At 45.3% G+C, this 17688-nt stretch overlaps 1 protein-coding gene across 2 annotated transcripts in view; it reads left to right on the forward strand.

The window, feature by feature from the left end:
• The first annotated feature begins 4438 nt into the window (after positions 1–4438).
• AHNAK (AHNAK nucleoprotein) overlaps positions 4439–17688 on the forward strand; it is a 64299-nt gene continuing 51049 nt past the window's right edge. For both annotated transcript variants that reach the window (XM_033953812.1, XM_033953813.1), the window contains exon 1: positions 4439–4539. The gene's annotated coding sequence lies outside the window, so the exon portion shown is untranslated. The remainder of the gene's footprint in view (positions 4540–17688) is intronic.

Raw genomic sequence — 17688 nt, forward strand, 5'->3', positions numbered from 1 at the left:
ATGACTCTATGCACTGTCACCTCACTAACAATCATACAAAAACAGACAAATACCCCCTCCCTTTTTACTAAACCACGATAGCAGTTTTTAGCGCAGGGAGTTGCGCTGAATGCCCAGCGCTGCTCTCGGCGCTCATAGGCTCCCTGCGCTAAAAACCTCTAGTGCGGTTTAGTAAAAGGGGACCATAGTGTAAAATATGGACAGCAGATATAAATTCAGATACATTTTGATCACTAAATTTAAAATAAAATCATTTATCCTACCTTGTCTGGTGATTTCATGAGTCTCTGGTTGCACTTTCTTCTTCTGACTGTGCATCCAATCTTTCTTCCCTTCTTTTAGCCTGTATGCTTCCTCTCATCCTGACCTCATTCCCCCCCAACGTTTTCTTCCTCTCTTCCTGCCCTCTCTTTCTTTCTCTCTTCATGCACCCTTTCTTTTTTCTGTTTCTCTTCTTTCCTTCTGTCTCCCTGCCTGCCCTCTTTCTCCCTCCTTGCCCTCCCCCAAGCCACTGCCACTGCCGCTGCCATCGGATAACAGGCCCCCAAAGCCGCCCGCCACCGGCCAAGCTCTCCCTGCTTCGGGCCCACCAGCATTCCTCTCCCCGACATCAATTCTGCCGTCGGAGAGGAAGTTCCGCTGGCCAGAACTTCCTCTCCGACGGCAGAATTGACGTCGGGGAGAGGAAGGCCGATCGGCCCAAGATCGACCTATTGGGAGAAATGCTGCCGGGTCCTGCCTTTGAGGAAACAGAAAGTAGGCAGGACCCGGTAGCAAGAAGAGCAAATCGCAAGCTTCACTGACCTGTCTCCCGCTTTAGCCCGCGAACGGGGCTCTAACATGTGCGTGCCGGCTTCCCTTCTCTCCCCCCCCCAACATAACTTCCGGTTTTAGAGGGAAGAGAAGAGAATCTGGTACAAGCACACGTTAACCCCCGGAGCATAAGTTCTCCAAGCCGGTTTTTTTTTTTTTAAATGTTGAGCAGCGGCGGCAGCAGTAGAACTCAGGAGCGGGCCAGTCAGGAGAGGAAAAAAGAGAAGGGAAGAAGGGAACCCGCTCTGCGATTGACTGGGGTCGCCTGAGTGAGCGACCTGTCGATCGCGATCGACATATTGGGCACCCCTGGTCTAGAGAATTCATAGACTTTCAAAATATCCTATAAATAGAAAGGGCTTGCTAACCTTAAAGTATCAAACAAGCAACATTTTAACTTAAAACAACCAAGCTCAAATTCCATATAGAGTGTTAAAATGAGCTATGTAATTGGGCATGCAGAGGTTATTTATAAGTGTAACTAAATTACCTAATTGGCTCTAAATAGGTGACAAGCAGGGCTGTGGAGTCGGAGTCTGAGTTGAAGGATTTATCTACCGACTCCACAGCCCTGGTGACAAGTACCAACATTTGGCCTCAACAAGCATTAATTAGTGCTAATTTGTAGTTACTACTACTATTTTTTTTTTTCTATAGCGCTATCAGACACAAACAGCGCTGTACATTACATACAAAAGAGACGGTCCCTGCTAAAAAGAGTTTATCCCAGGACAAGCAGGCATGATATTCTCACATGTGGGTGACGTCATCTACGGAGCCCCGATGCGGAAGCATTTTCAAGCAAACTTGATTGAAGATTTAAGTTTGCTCTGCTGCTCCACGCATGCGTGCCTTCCTGCTCCACTAGGGGGTGCATCCCCTCGTGGTCTCCAGTTCAAAATTTTCCGCGAGCCTAGAAGCCGTGTTTTTCAGGCTCTGGCCCAACTGCCTTTTAGCACCGCGATTTTTTCTTGTTTTTTCACGATTAAGTCGCTGTGCGCGAATTCTTTACCTTTTTACTTGATTCCTGCTTCGTTTTCAACGACCCGGAGGCTTCCGGGTCCCCGTGGCCGCGTGGCTAATCGAGCCGCGGCTACTTTCGATTTAATGTCCCGGCCTTTGACTGGCTTTAAAAAGTGCACCCGGTGCGAGCGGCTTCTTTCTCTCACAGATCCGCATCGCCGGTGCATCCTCTGTCTGGGGGCGGCTCATCCAACCGACTCCTGCCCCCAGTGCGCTATTTTCCAAAACCGGGCCCTCCGCCGAAGAAAAGCCCGCATGGTGGATCTCTTCACCCCGGACCAACCCTCCGCCTCGGCCTCGAGGTCGGCCCCGGCCTCGGCCCCGGCCTTGACCTCGGCCCCGGATACCTCGGCATCGCCTCGAGACTCGACCCCGAAGTCCTCGGGACAACAGAAAGCCTCGGCTCCGGGTAAGTCCCCTCTTCCCTCTTCAGGTTCTGTAACAGCGAAGAAGCCAGCCTCGGGGACAACGGCGACGCATGGCGGAAGCCCCATGCTTACAGCCCCGTCTAAGCCCTCCAAGCCTTCGGGCCGTGCCTCCACCACACGGGAATACTCTGATACGAGGTCGCCCCCGGTGGAGCGCACCGAGGCAGTGAACATGCCTTCGATGCTGTCCGTGCCCGTCTTCCAGGACCTACTCCGAGCGATGATCACGTCGGAGCTGTCCACTGCAATGGCCCAGTTTCAATCGGCCTCGACCTCGAATGTGCCAGACCAGCCTGAGCCTCACACCGAACAACCTCGAGGAAAGGTGCGCAATCCTCACCGCATCCCATCCTCCTCGGACTCCTCGCCGAGACGCCCGAGACGTTCCCCCTCCGCAGACCGCCGAGGGGCAAAACGTCGGGCTAGAACGACAGAAACCTCGAACCGCCGTACCTCCAAGAAGGCCCGAGGTTCACCAACTCTACGAGGCCGTTCTCCCACACCTCGTACGGGACCACTAAGGGTGGCTGAGTTATCACTCTCCAACCCGCGCATCCTCCGAACTTCCCCTCGGACGTATTCTCCGAGGGAGTCCGGATCGAGGTCACCAATTATGAAAGACACACTGGACAAAAATTGTAAATCAATATATGCTGTTCATGTGGAGAAGAAATACAAAGGGAGAAGAGGTAGAGAGGGTAGGGGGCTACAGAATGAATGACAAATGTGGTGCTTTACAAATTGGTAGGGTTAAGATTTAAACACAACTTTAAAAAAGGGTGCTTTCAGCTTGGACTTGAATACCGTCAGAGATGGAGCCAATCGTACTGAGTCAGACAGGTTGTTCCAGGGGTATGGCGCAGTTACACATGTAAATGATTTATACCTCTATTCTATAAATTTAGGGGTTGATATTTAGAGCAATTTAAATGGCCAGGAGAGGCTTCTGACCATTTACTTGGTTGTCTGGGGCTAATCAGTGGCCCTTAAGTGGTTATTGTCCCTGATATCCATGGTTTGTGCCTAAGCAGAAACTGGATATTTTGTGGGCAGTCTGGGGGGCGGAGTCTACACTTATGTGGCAAAATGCTGATATTCAGTGCTTAACTGCATAAGGTAACTGAATAAATAAGAACATAAGAATAGCCTTACTGGGTCAGACCAATGGTCCAACAAGCCCAGTAGTCAGGTCTCATGGTGGCCAATCCAGGTCACTAGTACCTGGCCAAAACCCAAGGTGTAGCAATATTCCATGCTCCCGATACAGGGCAAGCAGTGGCTTCCCTCATGTCTTTCTCAATAACAGAGTATGGACATTTCCTCCAGGAACTTGTCCAACCCTTTCTTAAAACCAGCTACACTATCCACTCTTATCACATCCTCTGCCAACGTGTTGCAGAACTTAACTATTCTCTGAGTGAAAAAAAATTTCCTCCTATTGGTTTTAAAAGTATTTCCGTGTAACTTCGTTGAGTATCCCCTAGTCTTTGTAATTTTTGATGGAGTGAAAAATTGATCCACTTGTACCTGTTCTACTCCACTCAGGATTTTGTAGACTTCAATCATATCTCCCCTCAGCCGTCTCTTTTCCAAGCTGAAGAGCCCTAACCATTTTAGTCTTTCCTCATACGAGAGGAGTTCCATCCTCATAAAACACAATTGTATCTTTATGTGATTCACCATAAGCGCTTAGGTTCCATTATAGAATAGGCTTCTCTCACATGCCCTTAAGCACCTACATAGAAGCACCCATTTGCTTTTTGCTTGTACAGAAATAGGAGCAGTAGACAAAGCACATTGTAGGTGCAGATATTTGTAAATACAATCTCTGTGTATGCGTTGACCCTCCCAACTTGCCTCTGTCCCATTTATTGTGTTCTGAGGAAAAGGCAATCATGAAAACATATTTTATGCAGGTAAACACGTTTACCGTACTTATGTAAAAACACATTTACTTATGTAAAAAAGCGTGTTGATGTCACCATAATGCTTGTCTAGTGTTCAGAATGTCATGGCATATTAAAAATTGCCTTTTGGTTCTTTTGTTTGTTTTAGGATGTACTCTGCTTAGTTTGGCTTTAATAATTATAAAGGTAGATTTTAAATCCCAGAATTTAAATTCAATTAAAATAAGAGAGAAAGGTTCTTGCTTCTGTAACTGGTTGTTGTTTTTTTTTCAGCCTGTCAACATTGCAAATCTAAGTGAAGACCTGCTCAGCTGAATCTCTCTGGACGTGGCAATACCCGGGACTGATATCCCTTGCTCTACTCTAAGGTTTGAAATAAACTCTTCTCTTCACTCTTGGGTTGAGCACTGAGCTGAATCCACACTGGTTTGCATGCCTGGCATCAGAGAGGGACTGGAATTGAACAGGGGTCAGAATTTGTATAGGTTTTCCTTTTAGTTTCTTGACCATATGAAAGCTGGCATAGACAGATGTGGAAGGAGTTGAACGAACTGGCAAGTGAGAAATGTAGAGTGGATGAAAATCCTAACAGAGAGGGCAATGGAAGGAAGAACATAAGACGTTGCCTCCACTGGGTAAGACCAGAGGTCCATCGCGCCAAGCGGTCCGCTCCCGCGGCGGCCCATCAGGCCTATGACCTGTGAAGTGGTCCCTGACTATTCCTATAACCTACCTCTACTTCTATCTGTACCCCTCAATCCCCTTATCCTTTAGGAACCTATCTAAACCTTCCTTGAAATCTTGTGGTATATTTTCCAGACCATTGTCACAAGCCTCATAGGCTTCAGTGGGTAGAAAAAATGAATTTCCCTAAAGTGCACAGGAACTTCATTTGATCAGGGAAAAAAAACTGCACATATTTTAAAAACAGAGCTGGATAATGGAATTGTCAGCATGTCTGTTGCACCACAAAAAGAACATAAGAACATAAGAACATAAGAAGTTGCCTCCGCTGAGGCAGACCATAGGTCCATCCTGCTCAGCGGTCCGCACCCGCGGCGGCCCATCAGGCCCATTGCCTGAGCAATGGTCTATACCTATCTATACCCCCCAATCCCTTTTTCTTCTAGGAATCTATCCAAACCTTCTTTGAAACCATTTAATGTTTTCTTGTCTACAACAGCCTCTGGAAGCGCGTTCCATGTATCCACCACCCTCTGAGTGAAAAAGAACTTCCTAGCGTTTGTTCTAAACCTGTCCCCTTTCAATTTCTCCGAGTGCCCCCTTGTACTTGTGGCGCCCCTTAATTTGAAAAATCTGCCCCTGTCTATTTTTTCTATGCCCTTCAGGATCTTGAAGGTTTCTATCATGTCTCCTCTAAGTCTTCGCTTTTCCAGGGAGAAAAGTCCCAACTGCTTCAATCTGTCGGTATATGGGAGATTTTCCATTCCCTTTATCAGTTTGGTTGCTCTTCTTTGTACTCCCTCAAGTACCGCCATGTCTTTCTTGAGGTACGGCGACCAGTACTGGACACAGTACTCCAGATGCGGCCGTACCATTGCACGATACAGCGGCATGATGACTTCCTTCGTCCTGGTCGTAATACCCTTCTTAATGATACCCAGCATTCTGTTTGCTTTCCTAGAGGCTGTGGCGCATTGCGCCGATGCCTTCAGTGTTGCGTCTACCATCACTCCCAGGTCTCTCTCCAGGTTACTAACCCCTAGTGGTGTTCCCCCCATTTTGTATGTGAACATCGGGTTCTTTTTCCCCACGTGCATGACCTTGCATTTCCCCACGTTGAAGCTCATCTGCCACTTTTCGGCCCACTTTTCCAGCTGCGTTAGATCCTTTTGGAGATCCTCGCAGTCTTCCTTGGTTTGAGCCCTGCTGTATAGTTTGGTGTCATCTGCAAATTTAATGACTTCACACTTAGTTCCCGCCTCTAGATCATTTATGAGGAAAACAATGTGGCTACAATATAACTTTGAGTACAACAACAAAAACAATAGTTACATGATTCAAATATATAAATACAGTCAAATTAAAAAAAAATAAAAAAATAGGTCTGTCTTGGAAAGTACTTACAACAACAAGGAAAAACTGCAGAGTAGGGGTATGTGATGCAGTTTTCTACATCAGTTTTGGGTAAGGCCCCAACACAGTCTGTGTTTTGAAAAAACATCTTCCTTAGAGGTCCAGAGGAATCTACAGTAAGTTTGGATGTAAAAGCCAAAAGTGGATTCAAAATGGATTATGCCTGATTGTGTCAAAATCAATAGATCGTCTTGAAAAAAAGCATTTTTTTCATCCGAACTTAGATTCTTCTGAATTTCTAACTTAAACTGCACAACTAGTGGCTGAATATTATAGTGATCCATCAAGCTGGATGTGGTAACTGCTGTCTACATATATTAAGTATTGCTCCCTATCTGGAGAGAAGTTCTGAAAATATGTAATAGATTTAAATGCTGCAGTCGGAAAAGCAAGCTGAGCTAACTTAGGGGGTCTTTTACTAAGGTGCATTAGCATTTAGCATCCACTAATATTTATAGTGTGCACTAAATTGGCTAGCGTGTCTTTGTAAAAGATCCCCTTAATAAACTCAAAGACTTAATAAAAGTCGTCTTAATAAAAACTCAGTATGACCATGTCTCTGCTACTGCCTGCAGAAGTATGTACATTTTTTGTGCATATCTTTTAGGCTTTTATATCTTGCATGATATGGGGGATACAGATGACATCACTATTTCCTGATGATTGATGGTTTGGTGATTTTGTATTGTGGTGAATTTATTTTTTAATTGGATCTTACCATATTTTAATAATACTAAAGTGAATTTCAAATTAAACATCCGTAGAGTTAAGATATGAATAAGAAATGTGCTGTTAAGGATAGATTATAAATGCATCATGTTCACACATGGTGTGCCTGGTTAAGCAGCTGTAAATAAATAAATTACGGATTATTTTAAAATTGACTAGGTAGATTCCAAGTCTGTAGGTATATGAGTAAGGAATTGACAGACTCTTATGTACATGACGTTCATCTATTCTAGTGTATACTTGAAGAAGGACACAGTACTACTCGAAAGGGTCTGGAGAAGAGAGACCAAAATGGTTAAGGGGCTGGAGGAGTTGTCGTACAGTGAGAGATTAGAGAAACTGGGCCTCTTCTCCCTTGAAAGAGGAGACTGAGAGGGGACATGATCGAAACATTCAAGATAATGAAGGGAATAGACTTAGTAGTTAAAGACAGATTGTCCACCCTCTCCAAGGTGGAGAGAACGAGAAGGCACTCTCTAAAGTTAAAAGGAGATAGATTTTGTACGAACATAAGGAAGTTCTTCTTCACTCAGAGAATGGTGGAACGATCTTCCGGAGGCTGTTATAGGGGAAAACACCCTCCAGGGATTCAAGACAAATTTAGACAAGTTCCTGCTAAACCAAAACGTACGCAGGTGAGGCTAGACTCGGGGTACTGGTCTTTGACCTAAGGGCTGCCGCGGAAGCGGACTGCTGGGTACGATGGACCACTGGTCTGTCCCAGCAGCGGCAATTCTTATGTACTTATGAAGGACATTTTTTTAAATAAAATAAAATTCTTGAATCTCTCATGGCACACCCAGAATCAATTTAGGGCACACAGTTTGAAAGACACTGCTCTAGAGACAAGGATAAAGTGCAGTTTGAAAAATTCCACCTATTTTGAATTTTCAAAACTCTGCAAACATTTTGTCCTCAGATAAACTACTCACATAACTCAGGCAGTGTAAAAGGAGGGAAGAAACATAGAAACATAGAAGATGAAGGCAGATAAGGGCCATAGCCCATCAGGTCTGCCCACTCTACTGACCCACCCCCAAGTCTACTATCCTAGGGATCCCACTCCTGGTGACAGGTTCCCTTGGCTTAATCCTCTAAGGGATCCCACACTTTTAACTTCAGCAATTTTGGAAGTGAAAGTAACACACAAACCTTTACTCTGAAAATTAGAATGACGATATTCAGCAGCTGACTGGCTAAGGGTAGCAGCTAGATAGACCTGCCTAAAAAGAAGGTCTATCTTTTGATGCTTTGCCTTAGCTGACCAGCTGCTGAATATTGACTTGGCCAGCTAAGTCCGAGGTGGTGAACTTTGACCCAGATATTCAATGCCGGTAGCCCTATGTGACCCCCAGCATTGGGATCACTGCAGAATGCAGGAGGTAACTTTGCTGCTTCCTGTGCCCTTTATGCATAAGGGTACAGAATGGCAATCCCATGAATCAGCCTGAAAGTATTTTCCACAGCATAAGCACAAAGTGCTGCAGTCAAATATCTCCAGGTATTCAACCATTCAGGAGGGTTTGTGTTTGGGAATGTGTTAGCTGTAAGTGGGAGAATCCTCCTTCAGATGGGCCTAAGGAAATGGCTGCTCATGCTTATGTCTTTGGGAAAGGTGCTTGGCTCATATAGCCTGAACGATCATTTCAAAGAACAAGTAGGAATGGGCAGCCAGAAAAGGTTCCTTTTGTGTTGTTTCCTGTGTCAATTACAGTTATTTTCATTTTAGTCATTTTCGTTTGACCATTTTGTCAGTTGCCAGTAATAGTGCGCACTCTGGAAATAATGCATATTGTGTGGAAAGAGGGCACATTCTTTTCTAGACATGGTGCACTTGCATGCACAGGTTTGCACATGTGAAACGATTCATGCATATGCGGTAGTTCTGTATCTGGCTCTTTCTATAAAGGACTGAATTCTGTTTGGCTTCAGGATCTGCGTCCAATGCTGGGCGTGAAGGTTTACACCAACTAAAACTGGGTGTAAATTATCTTGCCTAAATTAGTCGCAGATCTCCCTTATTAAATGAAATTGCATGCTAATTCTAGGATTGCCCGTGATCCATCCATACCCCTATACATCCAAACAGGAGATTACCCCACGACAAGCAGGCAGCATATTCTCACTGATGGGTGACGTCATCGACGGAGCCCTGGTACGGACCACTTTAAGTGCATTGCCACTTTAAGAACTTTAGAAAGTTTGTGATAGTCTGCACCGCGCATGCGCGAGTGCCTTCCTGCCCGACGTAGGCATGCAGTCCCTCAGTTTCTTAGTTTCTGCAGAGCTAAGAAGTAGCGTTTCAACAGCTGTTGAAAAATTTTCTTTTCGCTGCCTTCCCGCTCTCACGGTTTTCTGACATTTTAGTCAGTTAAAAAAACAAACAAACAAAAACAAACAAACAAAAAAAAAAACCAACTAAACATTTTCTGTTTCTTTATTTTATTTTTTTCTCTTTTACCGTCATCGATTAGGCTTGGTGGGGCCTTATGGGTCGCCATACTGTTTTCTCCCCACCTTATGGCTGTTTTTCCATGCAGCTTTTTCCTGCTTCTTTTCCATCAGCGCGGTTGCTTTGCTGGGGAAATTGTCTTCACAGACATCCTTCTGTGGTTCTAGCAATGTCAGGTTCTCGGCCTTGTCATTTTCTTCTTCCCCTGCTTTTCTCTTCACCAGCACATTTTCATTCTTCAGAAGCAGTCTTCCATCGGCGCCATCAGGAATCCGGCACCCGCCGGCATCAGTAATCCGGTGCCCAGCCTACTTCCGGCACTGCTCTTCTAACTCACACCGACATTGATGGTCCCGATCTTCTCTAGGTAAGTTGGCTTGCAACTTTCTCTTTTGGGCTTCAGGTCATTGTAGCAGTGAGTCAAGTCCTGCCGATCTCGATTAGCTCCATCCCTGGCACCGATGGTACCGGTTTATAGGCCAAGGATACCGGTGTTTTTTCTTTCCAGCTCCGCTTCGATATCGATGAGTGCCTCGATACAGGTATACTCATCTTGGAAGCGTAGAGCGACACCGATGGTAGTGGTTCTTAGACCCATGGTACCAGTGTTTTTTCTTTCGGGCTCCACTTCGATATCGATGAGTGCCTCGGTATGGGCAGACTCATTGTGGAAGCATGGAGCGACACCAATAGTACCGCTATGTTTTCTTTTGGGCTCCGCTTCGATATCGATGAGTGCCTCGATACGGGCTGACTCATCTTGGAAGCATGGAGTGACACCGATGGAACCGGTTCTTAGACCCGTGGTACCGGTGTTTTTTCTTTTCTGCTGAAATTTTTTCTGCACACCGATGGTACTGGCGATGCAGCCAGCGGTACCGATATTTTCCTCTTTAGCAGATTTCTTTCATGTCGACATCATCATTTCAACTGTATTTTCAGTTGTTACTCTAGACTTCAGGTGCCCATCCGGTATCAGTTCTCGACACCGGTAACACTTTCTTAGGAGGCTTCTGCGTATAAAGTGACGCCGGTCTTCTTTAACGTTGCCAGTGTCGGTGTCGGTGTCGATTCGGTATTGGAAGGCCTTGCAGTCATTAAAGTGTCTTCAGCCTTTGACACCGACTCCCTAACATTGATTCTGTATAGTTTGGGATTGAATTTCTGAGAGGAGGAGGGTTTTTTGATCAAGACCTCATATCTCTCTGAAGCAGTGGATTTTTTACCACATGCTTCTCTTTACACTTCAGTAGAGTTCAGATTTTATTTTCTCACAATTCCTTAGGGGAGTATCTTCACTTTGTGCCATTCCTTTGGAAGTTACCTTTGCAAAATCGTTCCTTTATTAAGGGTTTTATTTTCCTTGACCTATAGTTAACTACTCAAGGATTTTTTGCTATACCTTTAGAAACACTGAGGCTGTTTCAATGAATCCCTACTGGTGGAGTCTACTCTACAGGCTAGTGTGTAGGCCTCTGTCTTTCTCGGCAGAGTGGGCTAGGCTAGGGACCGATTGGCTAATCGGCTTCCCAGATTCCTATGCAGCCTCACTGATTCAGTAACCACTTTACTTGGCATACATTTTTACCATGTCACTTTTCTTTGCTTACATGTACAGTACCTGTGTTTTTCATGATTGCCCACTAGGACAGGCTAGTAAATACGCCTTGTTTGGGGGACAACTTTTTTGATGCGTCCATGGTCCTGCTGGGACATGCCTATTCAGCAGTTGTCTGTTTTACTAGATCAAGTGAGACTTTCTGGTCAAGACCAAAGAGCTGTCTTCACTTTTATCTCAATCTTCTTCTCAACGAAGATTTGTCGTTACTTTTTCCCTACATTTAGGGCATACTCAAGTACTACATTTGGAGGCTGTCTTCAGTTCCTCATGCATTGCTGAGAGTTCATCACCTTAGCTCTCTGGGTTTTCTTATGGGCAGGTTTTCTATACTCAATGTTTTCATCCTGCTTTTTTCTAAGAGAGTCTGTTTTGGATCCGGCACAGTCCTTCCTTTTTGCTTTTGCTGATTGCCATCGAAGGGTCCTCTTCGACTTGTGGAGTCAGGGATTCTTATCTCATTTCTACTTGATTCCCAAGTACACTGGAGGGCTGAGATTTTTCCTGGATCTCAGAGCTCTCATCATTTTTCTGGTTGAGAGGTATTTCACTCGTTTCTCCTCATTCAGACCTACTAGCTATACTTCCTGGATCTCATGGAAGCCTCCACATATTCCAATTCCCACGGTTTTCAGAATATACCTTTGAGTTCAACTCAGTTGTTGCCATTACTACATTTTTGCATTCCTCAATGGATTCTTGCTTCCCAGTAGTCTCAGGTGATAGACCATCTCTCAAAGCATGTATATCTATGACATCGTCTCCTTTAAAGTCGCTTTTTTATGGATGATCTCTTCTAATCTCTACAGAGATTTTTTATTTGTTCCCTCATTATATGCTCATCACGACCGACACATCTTTTTACGTATGGGGAGTTCATATGGACGATCTTCAGACTCAGGGTCTTTGGACCACAAGGAAACACATCGGGTTCCTAGAACTCATAGTGATGTTTTATGTCCTCAAGGTTTTTTCATCATCTACTCTGCTCTCAAGTCCTCCTTCTTTGCAAGGACAATCAAGTAGCTATGTAAACATAGAAACATAGAAAGATGACGGCAGAAAAAGGGCCAAGGCCCATCAAGTCTGCCCACTCTATAGACCCTCCCCTTAAGATTAGCCAATGTTTTACCCTGACCCACGTAGGGATCCCACATGGGCGTCCCATTTATACTTAAAATCTGGCACGCTGCTGGCCTCGATTACCTGTACTGGAAGCTTGTTCCATTGATCAATCACTCGCTCCATGAAGAAATACTTCCTGGTGTCGCCGTGAAATTTTCCGCCCTTGAGTTTGAGCGGGTGCCCACTTGTGGTTGAGGGGCCTCTGAGAAGGAAAATGTTATCTTCCACTTCTATACGTCCGGTGACGTATTTAAACGTCTCAATCATGTCTCCCCTCTCCCTGCGTTCCTCGAGAGTGTAGAGCTGCAAATTGTTTAGTCTTGCTTCGTACGAGAGACCTTTAAACCCTGAGACCATTCTGGTGGCCATCCTTTGGACCGACTCGACCCTCTGCACGTCTTTGCGGTAATGTGGCTTCCAGAATTGCACGCAGTATTCCAGATGAGGTCTCACCATGGTCCTGTACAATGGCATTATGACAGCAGGCTTTCTGCTGACGAAACTTCTACGGATGCAACCCAGCATCTGCCTTGCCCTTGAGGAAGCCTTCTCCACCTGATTGGCAGATTTCATGTCTGCACTAATGATTACTCCTAAATCTCGTTCTGCTGAAGTCCTGGTCAAGGTCTCCCCGTTCAAGGTTTAACAGTCTGCGTTGTGGGACGCTGTCAAAAGCTTTACTGAAGTCTAGGTACACTATGTCCAGTGAATCTCCTTCGTCCAGTCTTTTTGTTACCCAGTCAAAGAAGCTGATGAGGTTTGATTGGCAGGACCTACCCTTGGTGAATCCATGTTGATTGGGGTCCCGTAGATTCCTATCGTCCAAGACCGTGTCCAATTGGCGTTTGATCAGTGTTTCCATGAGTTTGCATACTATCGATGTCAGACTCACCGGTCTGTAATTTGCAGCCTCTGTCCTGCAACCCTTTTTGTGTAGAGGAACGACGTTAGCTGTTTTCCAGTCCAAGGGGACTGTCCCTGTACTCAGTGAGAGATTGAAGAGCACGGCTAACGGTTCTGCCAGGACATCACCTAACTCCCTGAGCACTCTGGGGTGCAGATTGTCCGGTCCCATGGCTTTGTCCACCTTGAGTTTTGTTAGCTCAAAGTAAACCTCGCTGGGTGTGAATTTAAAATTCCGAAACGGGTCTTTTGTGTTTGACTGTGGCTTCAATTGAGGGCCAGACCCTGGCGCCTCGCAGGTGAAGACCGAGCAGAAGTATTCATTTAGTAGTTCGGCCTTTTCGGGATCCGATTCTGCGTAATTCCTGTCCGTTTTTCTCAGGCGTACTATCCCGTCAGTGTTTTTTTTCCTGTCATTGATATACCGGAAGAAGGATTTGTCCCCTTTCTTAATTTTGTTTGCTAGAGTTTCTTCCACTCGAAGTTTGGCCTGCCTGACTGCCGTTTTGACCTCTGTGGACTTGATCCTGTGTAGCAGTTGATCTTCACTTTTCCCCGTGCATTTGAAGGAAGCAAATGCGTTTTTCTTCTCCTTAACGAGACGTGAGACCACTGGGGTTTGTCTTTTCTTCGCCGTTTATGTGATGATTTTATGTAACGGCCGGTTGCCTCGTGTATGACAGATTTCAGGGATGACCACATATCCTCCACATGTACTACATGAACAAGCAAGGAGGCACGGGCTCTCTCCTGTTGTGTCAGGAGGCCCAGCATATCTGGACTTGGGCGACAGCTTGCAATCTGCTCTTGCTTCCTGTCTATATTCATGGGGAATAGAATTCCCTAGCACACAACCTCAGCAGAATTCTTCAACAATGGACTTTCAACTCTACAACTCTCCAGCCAATCAATGGGGCACCACACACGTGGACTTGTTTGCGACTCCTCATAATCACCAGTTACCCCAGTTTTGCTCCAGACTTTAATCCCGTCTCCGTCTGGCAGCAGATGTTTTTCTTCTGAATTGGACGGGCATGTTTTCTAAGTGCATTCCCTCCACTTCTTCTCCTGTTGCAGCCACCATTTTCTCTTTGCTGCATGGTGGCCCAGGCAACATGGGTTTTCCTTTCTCCTTCAATTCAGTTTCAGGGAGACCTTGCCTCTAATGATATTTCCTATTCGGGTCACTCCGACTCGGAAGTCTTTGATTCATTCCAATCTGCAATGATTTGCCATCTCAGTTGATTTTTATCGGGCTGCATCTTCTCAGCCTGTTTATTATCTCTAGATGTCTCCAGGAAACCAGCCACTCAACCTTGTTTCCATCACAAGTGGTCTAGGTTCTTTATCTTCATGTTCCACATTCCTACCTAGTGGAATTGCTTATGGATTATTTTCCTCTTTTATTTGATTTTAGTCTTGAGTCTATATCTCTCAAACTTCTTTTCCGTGCTATTGCATATTTTCCTTTGTCAGTCGAGGGTCTCCCTCTTACTGCTTATCCTCTGGTCTCCAGATTCATGACAGGGGTTTTCCATGTGAAACCCCAACTCCTGTTTTTTTCCTGTCGTTTGGGCCCTATTGTAGTCCTTTTCATTTGGTTTTCAGGTTTCTGGTGGGGTTTTTCCCCCTGTGAAACCATCTCTGCAGTCTCTTCATGTCATCTGGGAATTTACTGTAGTTCTTTCCAGTTTGATTAAGGCTATCATTTCAATCAATGGCCACAGATCCTCTTTAGCTTCTTGCCTGGAAAGTAGTTTTCCTTACTGCTCTCACCTCTGCCAAGAGTTCCAAACATTTGTAGCAAATTCATCCTTCATAATTTTCATCATGACAAGGTGGTTCTGTGTACGCGTCCAAAGTTTCTTCTACAAGTTGTTACTTTTCACCTCATTCTCCTTCTGGAGAACCTATTTTGTATACTTTGAACTGTACATGGGCTTTGGCTTGCTACTTTGACCGGACAAAGCCACATTGAACTTCTCCCTACCTTTTATTTTGATCCACACACGTTAGGGTATCCTGTATTCAAGGGAACGTTTTCCACCGGGCTGGCTGCCTGCATCTCGTTCTGCTATGCTCAGACTGGTCTGGCACGAGAAAGTTGTGTCACAGCCTACAGAGTTATAGCTCTGGCAGCTTTTGTTGCTTTCCTTAGATCTACACCATTGAGGAACTCTGTAAAGCTGCCACCTGGTTCTCACTACTGTCTGGATTTTTTCTCCAGACGGGATGGGCACTTCGGTCAATCTGTATTTCAATATATATTTTTATTTGGACAACTCTCCCACCATCCCATCACTGTCAGCTTGGAGGTCACCCATCAATAAGAATATGCTGCCTGCTTGTCCTGGGATAAAGCATAGTTACTTACCGTAACAGGTGTTATCCAGGGACAGCAGGCAGATATTCGTACAACCCACCCATCTCCCCGGGTTGGTTTCTTAGCTGGCTTATCTTAACTTAGGGACCGCACACCTACGTTGGGCGGGCAGGCACTCGCACATACGCGGTGCAGACTATCGCAAATTTTCTAAAGTTCTTAAAGTAGCAATGCACTTAAAGTGGTCCGTACTGGGGCTTTGTCAGTGACGTCGCCCATCAGTGAGAATATCTGTCTGTTGTCCCTGGATAACACCTGTTACGGTAAGTAACTGTGCTTTCTATCTCTCCACGGTAGAACAAAAGAAGACAGAAAAAGTGGCCTGGGATGCTCAATGTCCGTATTCACAATTAGGACCTGACACATACGTGTTTCGGCCATAAGGTCTGCCTCGGGTCTGATTCACAATATGGAACACTATCACAACTGATTTATAATCGAAATGTACGAACCAATAAACAGATAAAACAAAATAGGTGATCATAGAAACATAGAAACATAGAAGATGACAGCAGAAAAGGGCTACAGCCCATCAAGTCTGCCCACTCTGCTTACCCACCCCCTGTCTATGCCCTAATGACCCAATTTCCTTATTTTGACCCTCATAGGGATCCCACATGGGTATCCCATTTATTCTTAAAGTCTGGCACGCTGTCTGCCTCGATCACCTGCACTGGAAGCTTGTTCCAATGATCAACCACTCTCTCTGTGAAGAAATACCTTCTAGTGTCGCCATGAAATTTTCCGCCCCTGAGTTTGAGCGGGTGCCCTCTTGTGGCCGAGGGTCCCTTGAGAAAGAAAATATCATATTCCACTTCGACACGTCCCATGAGGTACTTAAATGTTTCAATCATATCTCCCCTCTCCCTACGTTCCTCGAGAGTGTAGAGCCGCAATTTGTTCAGTCTCTCTTCGTACGAGAGACCCTTGAGCTCCGAGATCATTCTGGTGGCCGTCCGCTGAACCGATTCAATTCTGCGCACATCTTTACTGTAATGTGGCCTCCAGAATTGCACACAGTACTCCAGATGAGGTCTCACCATGGCCCTGTACAACGGCATTATGACTTCAGGCTTTCAGCTGACGAAACTTCTATTGATACAACCCAATATCTGCCTTGCCTTAGATGAAGCCTTCTCCACTTGATTGGCAGTTTTCATGTCTGCACTGATGATTACTCCTAAATCTCGTTCTGCTGAAGTCCTAGTTAAAGTTTCTCCGTTCAAGAAGTACGTCCTGCATGGATTTCCACTTCCGAGGTGCATGACCTTACATTTCTTAGCATTGAAGCCTAGCTGTCAGGTTGAGGACCAACTTTCCAATGTAAGCAGTCCTGCGCCATATAATTCTGTAAACTGCATTCACTTACTATATTACATAGTTTGGCGTCATCGACGAATAGTATTATTTTACCTTGAAGCCCTTGAGTCAGATCCCCTATGAATATATTGAAAAGGAGTGGACCCAGGACCAAGCCCTGCGGCACTCCACTGGTCACCTCCGATGTTTTAGAGAGGGTACCATTAATCACCACCCTCTGAAGTCTGCCACTCAGCCAATCATTGACCCATGCAGTTAGTGTCTCTCCTAACCCCATCGATTCCATCTTGCTTAGCAGCCTGCAGTGTGGGACACTGTCAAAAGCTTTACTGAAGTCCAGGTACACGACGTCCAAAGATCACTCATAGGAGCTTAGCCACTTAGTAGTGTGATGCATAAATTGGGGGCGTGGCTTGGCGGCGCACAAGATGGAGAAGTAACTGTGGCGCTCCTCTAACCCGAGCAGCAGACAAGAATTTTTGAAAGTTTATCTTGGCTTTTTTCTTCCCCGATGTGCTGGATAAAAGTGCAGTATCATGGCAAGTACGCAATCTAAGATTGAAACGGCTTTCGCAGCAGGAGGGACAGAGAAACATCAAAAACAAGATCAAACAACGCTGTCGAAGGTTCCTCTTCCGGGAGACGTTACGGAAGTATTAGACAAAAATGAAATAATGGCTGAATTGCGGTGCATAAAACAAATGCTTCAAGACAACACAAACAGCATTACCGAAGTGAAAGAAGAAGTGCTGAATCTAAACCGGCAAATGGAAGTGGCTAATAAGCGAATGTCGACTTTAGAAAACAAGATGGAGCTTAATGAGGTGCACTGTAAAAATGACAGTCTAACTGTTAAGGAATTGAAGAAACAACTTGAAGACTACGAAAAT

Source organism: Geotrypetes seraphini, chromosome 8, assembly GCF_902459505.1.
Source record: "Geotrypetes seraphini chromosome 8, aGeoSer1.1, whole genome shotgun sequence".
In the NCBI taxonomy this organism is placed as follows: domain Eukaryota; kingdom Metazoa; phylum Chordata; class Amphibia; order Gymnophiona; family Dermophiidae; genus Geotrypetes; species Geotrypetes seraphini.